This window comes from Hemicordylus capensis, chromosome 3, assembly GCF_027244095.1.
Source record: "Hemicordylus capensis ecotype Gifberg chromosome 3, rHemCap1.1.pri, whole genome shotgun sequence".
Taxonomy (NCBI): domain Eukaryota; kingdom Metazoa; phylum Chordata; class Lepidosauria; order Squamata; family Cordylidae; genus Hemicordylus; species Hemicordylus capensis.
Window position 1 is genome coordinate 249,282,714 of NC_069659.1, and position 7,995 is coordinate 249,290,708.

A 7,995-nucleotide genomic window follows, 5' to 3' on the forward strand; every position below is an offset into this window, starting at 1 on the left:
CAGTACCCTCCAGTGACTGTTGCTGGTGTCTGTCTTGTGTTTCTTTTTAGATTGTGAGCCCTTTGGGGACAGGGAGCCATCTTATTTATTTATTATTTCTCTGTGTAAACCACCCTGAGCCATTTTTGGAAGGGCAAAATAGAAATCAAATGAATGAATGAATGAGACCAGTATGAGTCTAGGCATATTTATCCAGCAGTCTCACTGAGCTCAGTCTGGAGGCTCACGTCCCAAGAAAGTACGCACAGGATTGTAGCCATGTAGTGCACTTCACACGTTATAGAGCTTACTCTGTTGAGCAGGATTTAATCCCATGTAAGTGTGCTTGTTTATTGGACACATTTACAGGACAATTGATGAACTGACTGAGTGAAGTGGGGTAGGAAGTGCTATAGAAAAGAGTTGTGAAATATGACCAGAAAGGGGAGAAGTTGTAGAGCAAGTCTGTATTAGTTAGCAATAAAGATGGAGAAAAATAATTCAGCCTTGGCCCATTGCAGAAAACCTCACTGGTGCTTGGATAAACGCTGGGTGGGGGGAAACCTTCAGAGTGCCCTTGATAGCCACGTTTGCAATGAAGGTCTCTAATTGACTTTCTATTAGAGAGAAAGGGGGGAAAGGAGGCGGGAAAAGAAGAACAGCTATCCCAGAACTCCCAGTCCTCTCCCAGGCTAACATTTTCCAAGTTCGCTGACGTATGTGAAAGAAAAACAGAAGATAACTGCACATCCCAGGCGGGCCCCTCTCATTACTCCTATCAGCCCCGTGGTCAGTTGCGCTCCCTCCCTGACCCCCTCCAGTCTGCAAAAGTGATACTTTCCCAGTTTTCAGCACTTTTGCTAAGCAACGCTTGGGTGCGCCCCCATCTGCAGGTGCAGCTGAGGCCTTGGCAAGCAGCAGGCTGGTTATCGCTCCAGAAAACAGCTACACTGTCTTGTTAATTCTTCTTCAAGGTCTTGAGCAAAGCATAAATTCTGATGGGGAAGAACTTGGAGCATTTAGGAGCCCAGACAGCGAATCAGGTAAGGCTTATTTCATTCTGGGGACAAGAGGAGGCCCTTCTGGGCCTTGCTGCTCAGGCAGCAGACCTGTACTATTTGCTAGCCCCTGCAGGGCTGTGGTTTTAATAGTAGCTCCTGGCTGTAGAATGAAACAAGTCATTTTACAGTTTCATGCTGCTCATAAGCCACTGAAATGTGTCTTTTGTTAGGAGATTGCTCCTGCTTTTCCTGTTGTCAGCTCTGTATTTTAATCAACCTGTGTGTGTGTGTGTGTGTGTGTGTAATATTTACACACACACACACGTGATCACTATATGGATTTATGCTGTTTTGATTTTCTCTAACATCTTCCTTCTCACCTTGTGTTCTAGGTACCACTGGAAGAGGAGCAGCTACTGCAAAGATCATCTGACTGGTTTATACAGAAATGTAATGTGTGTACTACTGCAGATGCCTGCCCACAAATCCACATGTATGTTTATTCTCCAGGTTGGCTAGCAGTATGTTGCAAAGTGCTGGATTTCTGTTGATTCTGCTCGTTGTTCCTTTTTCCTATGCATATACTTCTTTGAGAATTTGATCTAAAGAGGCATACGGCATGGGAAAATGGGGCGATTGAGGTGTTCCACCGGCCTCCTCCTCTGCTGCAAGATGTCTTTCAGGGGCATTTCAGAAGTGCAATCTTTTTAAAAAAAAAATACTCTTACATACTGAACACAGTGGGACTTATTTGTGAGTAAGCATGCATTTGATTCAATTTGATTGTGAACTTGATATATGTGACAGCCCAGTTCTGCTCATTGGAGCTCCAAGTTTATTCCCCAAGTGATTGTGCACAGAATTGCTGCCCTAATATTTGGGATTTTGATTGAACTTTGCATAATGATGTATTGAATTTGAGCTTGTATTGCAATTATGTCAAAAAGCACAGTCTAACAAATTCTGTTTGTGAAAAACAGTTATTTCAATTGTCCTATTGGCTTTTGTTTTGATTTGTAAATATAATTTTCCCTCTGAGTTCAACAACAATAAAAGTGTTCTGTTTTTGAGTTATGCATCTTATTTCATAGCAAGGCTTTTGAAGTGAGACAGGGGAGCAATACAAATTGCATATTATGGTAAAAATGGTTTTTGCTTTACTTGATTAGAAAATGAATATGGGGTGCTTCATTGCATTAAGATGATGTTGTGGTGCTTCCACATCATTTTAATTAAAATCAAGGCACACAAGCACAAAACACACACACAATCAATGCTCCTGAGAGCATAACATTCCAAAAGCAATCTGTACAACCTGGGCAGTTAGCGTTTATAGTGTTGTAATTGCATACTGAAACTGGAGTTACTGGGGGGTCCCTGTGCCATGATTAAACAAATCCTACTGCAACAGCTTCCTAAAGCTCAAGAAGGCTATGCAGTGACAGGTACACTGGCATCCCATTGATTTCAATGACATCAGTGGAATGCAAGTACATGGTGACGCCTTTAAGTTTACAGATCAGTGGGGACAGGATTCAGTCTCCTTTAATTCAGAATCCAAATGATTTAAATGGGTTGGGGTTAGGCTCAAACACATACTATTAAACAGAGTTTCACCCTTGGGGGCTTGTTTTTCTTTTGGAAACAGCAGCGAGGGATTTGAGATGGGACTGCAACAGTGGGGTGGGGGGAGAGGCTTTAACTCTTGCCATGGTTCGGATCCAGATTGTGCCCCCCCCCCTCCGTCGCACCATGGCTGCTATTTGCTCCAGGAAACAGCCATCGGCCCCAGTGGACTGAGGCTGATTTCAACAGGCTTGAGCAAAACACAAAGTGAGGACTCTTTGGGAAGTCAAGGCATAGAGCTGTGATCAGGCTGAGTCCTATGCATGCTTACTTGGGAACTTGACCCCCCCACCACCACCACCAAAAAACCCCCACAACCTATGGGGGCATACTTTCAAGTAAACATGCATACAGGGTGTGGCTACACCTCTTAAGTATTTGTAGTCTATGTTCTTCCTTCCTTGGCATGGTGCTAAGAGTTTCAAGGCAGCCAATGCAAAGGCAGGCAGAGCTTCTGTGCCCTTAATAGTTTTGTAGACGTGGGGATTTTGGCTGGTACAGTTTGTCACTGCCAAGTTCTGTAAAAGGCTGTGCTTGCTGGCCTGGCAACTCCCTCATCTAAATAACTATTAAAAGCTACAGGAGGCCTGTCTACCTTTTGCAGCTAAGGAAGATCTGGCATCTTTACAAGAGCTCCCAGAATTGATTCAGCCTATCCCCATCACTTCTAAAAAAATTAGGACCTCTTGTCTGAATGACCCAAAGGGGCCAAGAGATTGCTGGGGAGTCAAGGGGGAGCTAGGAACTTATTTTGGCAGAGAACATGTTTTCCTGACACTGATTCTGAGCTGAAAAGATTCACAGGGAAGAGAGAGCATCCAGTTTTCATTCTTTATACATAATGTACATTTAAAGAGGTGCTTTTCAAGCAACCATTAACACATTATTCATCACATTCTTCGGGTATTGGTTGTATTATGAAGTCCAAACATCAGTTAATCTCAGAAGCTGGTGGTAGAAGGGGACTCGCTCGTAGCTTCCAAAGAGCCATGGGCGTGGGATACTTGGCCCATTGTCAGCTTAATAATGGTAGCTTAATAATTGTAGCTTAATAATTCAAAAGGACTTCATGGCTCCAATGATTTGGAAGCAGGTTCTGAATGCCAAGTAAAAGAGAAGTTTGCATTGGTGGGGTGCCTGAATTCAGCTGCAATCCTATGCAAGTTCCCTTGAGAGTATGTAGTGTTGAATGTTGTGGAATTTCTTTTCCAAGTTAAGCTGCATTGGAAAGAAATTGAACACAACTGGAAGACCCTTGGCAAATTATGTGCTAAGAGGGTGGGTTTGCTTTGCGAGTAAAGGCAATTAAGCTTAATTGGGAATAACATATCAGCTATTCAGAAAAACAGCTAACTGCCCCCTTTATGAAGGCTTTACAATAATATAAGTACTTCCCCATAAACACTCTTATAGAAGTTATTCTGGAAAACAGTGGCCACATGCAAAAGGAGAAAGGGGTGCCTGTGGGAATTGTGTAAAAGAAGGAATTTAGACAAGTGGGGTTTTCTAACCCACACAGGGGACATCTAGGATACACCTGCCAAAATTATATCTTCTGCAGCAGGGTTCCCAACTTGAACTACACCTCCCATCACCCCCTGTCACAATGTTGGACTACACCTCCCATCATCCCAGCCACAATGGCTCCCCCACAAAGTCCACTGTGGCTGGGGATGAGTTGCAGTCTGACAACACCTGGCAATCCAAAGTTGGGAATCTGTGTTCTACAGAACTATGAAAAAGTACCAGAGCCCTACCCTCTTACACCTGCTCCTCCTGATAAACAGAGGCCACTGGGGCATATGAAGAGTGCCTTTCTCATGTTGCTGATCAATCACAGCTATTTCCTTCATACACAAGACATCAGAAGCCTAGACTTGCAAGCAGACATCAGCTTTTGCACCCTTCTTTTCAAACATTCAGCAGTTATTACTAGCCTTTAAATCACATTTGCTGCCCCATAGTTGTTGGGGTTTTTGCTTGTATTGCAAATCTGAGTACACAAATCCTAAACAAGAAAAAGCAATCAATTTTTTCTGTAGAAGGAAGGCAGCCAGATGCAGAGTTCCTGTTCCTTTAATAGACGGAAAGGAAATGTCAGAAGATGCAGCCTTTTCTCATTTCTGCATGACAAGCTGCATCTGCCAAAGTTCAACCTAACTTCTCAAGGCACAGTAGTCTGTCTTGTACTTTGATCCTATTTCCCATGTTCAGCACACATGAGGGATTTTGCTGGAACTCAAATTATAGCGGTGGACAGCTTGTTGAAAGTGTCAGCTCAATGTGCGGCAGCTGTGAAAAAGGCCAATTCCATGCTAGGGATCATTAGGAAGGGGATTGGAAATAAAACTGCTAATATTATAATGCCCTTAAACAAAACTATGGTGCGGCCACACCTGCAGTAGTGCATACAATTCTGGTCACCACATCTAAAAATGGACATTGTAGAACAGGGAAAGTTGAAGAAGAGGACAACCAAGATGATTAGGGGCCTAGAGTACCTTTCTTATGAGGCAAGGCTACAATACCTGGAGCTATTTTGTTTAGAAAAAAAGACAACTGCAGGGAGACATGATAGAGGTCTATAAAATCGTGCATGGTGTGGAGAAAGTGGATAGAGATAAATTCTTCTCCCTCTCATATAACACTAGAACCAGGGGTCATCCCATGAAATTGATTACCAGGAAATTTAGGACCAACAAAGGGAGATACATTTTCACACAATGCATAATCAACTTGTGGAATTCTCTGCCACAAGATGTGGTGAGAGACCACAACAACCTGGAAGCTTTAAGAGGGGTTTGGATAACTTCATGGAGGAGAGGTCTATCAATGGCTACTAGTCAGAGGGCTATAGGCCACCTCCAGCCTCAAAGGCAGGATGCCTCTAAGTATCAGTTGCAGGGGAGTAACAGCAGGAGAGAGGGCATGCCGTCAACTCCTGCCTGTGGCTTCCAACGGCATCTGGTGGGCCACTGTGCGAAACAGGATGCTAGACTAGATGGGCCTTGGGCCTGATCCAGCAGGACTGTTCTTATTGTTAGGTTCCTAAATGTCCCTAGAGGTCTAAGCCAATACTGAGCCTGCAAATTAAATTAGCCAATATTCTTTGAATATTACAGCCCTGACAATTATCATGTATATAGCATGTTAAATATATACCACAGTTGTGACTGACATTCAGATACAGTTACTTATGAGTAGTCCCACTGAAAATAAGACATTCAAATTTCAGTGGGACTACTCATTAGTAGTTTAGCCTGAATGTCAACCATTATCTATCTCAGGGGTAGGCAACCTGGCACTCCAGATGTTGAGGAACTAGAACTCCCATCATCCGAGCCACAATTCATTGTGGCTGGGAATGCTGGGAGTCGTAGTTCAGCAACATCTGGAGTACCAAAGGTTGCCTACCCCATTATAGCACTCAGCTGATTCTAGACCAGGGCTGCTCAACTTCGGCCGTCCTGCAGATGTTGGCCTACAATTCCCATAATCCCTGGCTATTGGCCATGGTGGCTCAGGATTATGAAAGTTGTAGTTCAAAAACAGCTGGGGGGGCAATCAGGCCTGTTCTAGACCAGAAATTCTCAACATTGGGTCCCCAGATGTTATTGGATTTCAACTCCCATAATCCCCAGCCAAAGGCCACTAGGCCTGGGGATTATGGGAGTTGAAGTCCAATAACATCTGGGGACCCAATGTTGAGAATCCCTGTTCTAGACCATTATGGGGGAAAGTAAATAGATTCAAAAATCATTCTACAATCTCTAAATTGTTTTATCAAGATGCAGCCGCAAACACACAGAGCTGCCGCCTCCTCTGAAGTGAATGGGAGCAGCTATTTGTGCACATAAGAGGGTGCAGAGGGCACTAGAGTTGAGCCTCTGTGCTCCAGTGATTGGTAAAATGGCACTTAGACCAAAGGCCTTGGGTCCCCAGATGTGGTTGGACTATGGGATTTGTGGTCCAGCCGCTTCTGGGAATCCAAAGTTGGGAATCGCTGCCTTCGAGATCTAAAATGGGGCAATTGGCTTTGCAGTAAGATAGTGCTCCTTCCAATGCAGTCCATCATCCTAAGTGCTTTTAATTGGAAGCAAGTTCCACTGTAATGGATAAGACAACAAATGCTGTATGCCTATGTGATCTGCTGAATGCAATTGTAATGTTATTTTCAGTTTTGCTAGTGTAAATGTATTTATTTTATATTATTGTTGTGAGACAATGAGATACAAATGTTTTAAACATCTTCATGAGTTAATAGGATTAGAACTGAGGAATGTGCTGGTTAAAGAACAAGTGCTGTATACATCAGGTTAAGTGGTTGTGGATGCATTAGAGAAAGAGAAAAATCAAACTTTCAGGGCCTCTTAACACCGTAGAAAGGAGAGGAGAAATGGGGAATAGCAGAATGGATTATTTTCAAAATATGTTTTAGCTGTGATCGTCCTCTAAATACACTTACCAGGGAGTAAGTCCCTGGGAGTAAGTCAAAGATTACTTCTGAGTAAACAGGAATAGAATTCCTCAATGTTCTTTTAAAATGAGAAGTAATAGTCATCTTGTTGCCAGATTGAACAGATTCCGTTTATGATGCCTGGCATGACTTGAATAATGGTGGGGATTAGTTGATTTCTCAATCATTTATAATCAAAAGAAAAACACCCTTATAGTAACACAATGAGGAGAATGAAATGACATTCATTACAGTGGTATGAATGGCAATTAAGTATACAGAGGGAAAACATTCATTAACTAGAAACAACAGGCACAGAAAAAGAAGGCTAAAGTACATTTTTCCCTACTCATAACTTAGCTCATAACTTTTTGCATGTGTAAAGAATGTCTCCATCACAGAGACATTGCTTCCTGCTTCAGATCCCAGAAGAAGTAGTCCACACCACATATTTCAAGCACAATGAAATGCATTTTATATAATCATCATCATCATCATCTTTATTGTTATGGTTGTTTGGCCAACAAAATTTTACATAATATTATGCTGCAGTACAGTAGTGAGTAAAAGTAAAGTGTGCTGTGAGTCAGTGTCAACTCCTGGCGACCACAGAGCCTTGTGGTTATCCTTAGTAGAAGACAGGAGGAGTTTACCATTGCCATCTCCTGCACAGTATGAGATGATGCCTTTCAGCATATCGCTGCTGCCCAATACAGGTGTTTCCCATAGTCTGGGAAACATACCAGTGGGGATTCGAACCGGTAACCTCTGGCTTGCTACTCAAGTCACTTCCCCACTGCGCCATTAGGTGGCTAAGAAGGAGGAATTAAGGTTGCCACTAGTCCTGTTAAGCTGAATCCTTAACAAAAAGGGAAACAGAATATGACCATGTGTTTAATGAAAACAAAACTGTATCTCCCAATAAACTTCCCT

General features: G+C 42.8%; 1 long non-coding RNA gene across 1 annotated transcript; it reads left to right on the top strand.

Moving 5' to 3' along the window:
* The first annotated feature begins 433 nt into the window (after positions 1-433).
* On the top strand, positions 434-2,050 carry LOC128351113 (uncharacterized). Its single transcript, XR_008319591.1, has 2 exons — positions 434-1,022; positions 1,373-2,050. It is a non-coding gene; the product is annotated as an uncharacterized LOC128351113 (long non-coding RNA).
* The last annotated feature ends 5,945 nt before the right edge of the window (positions 2,051-7,995 follow it).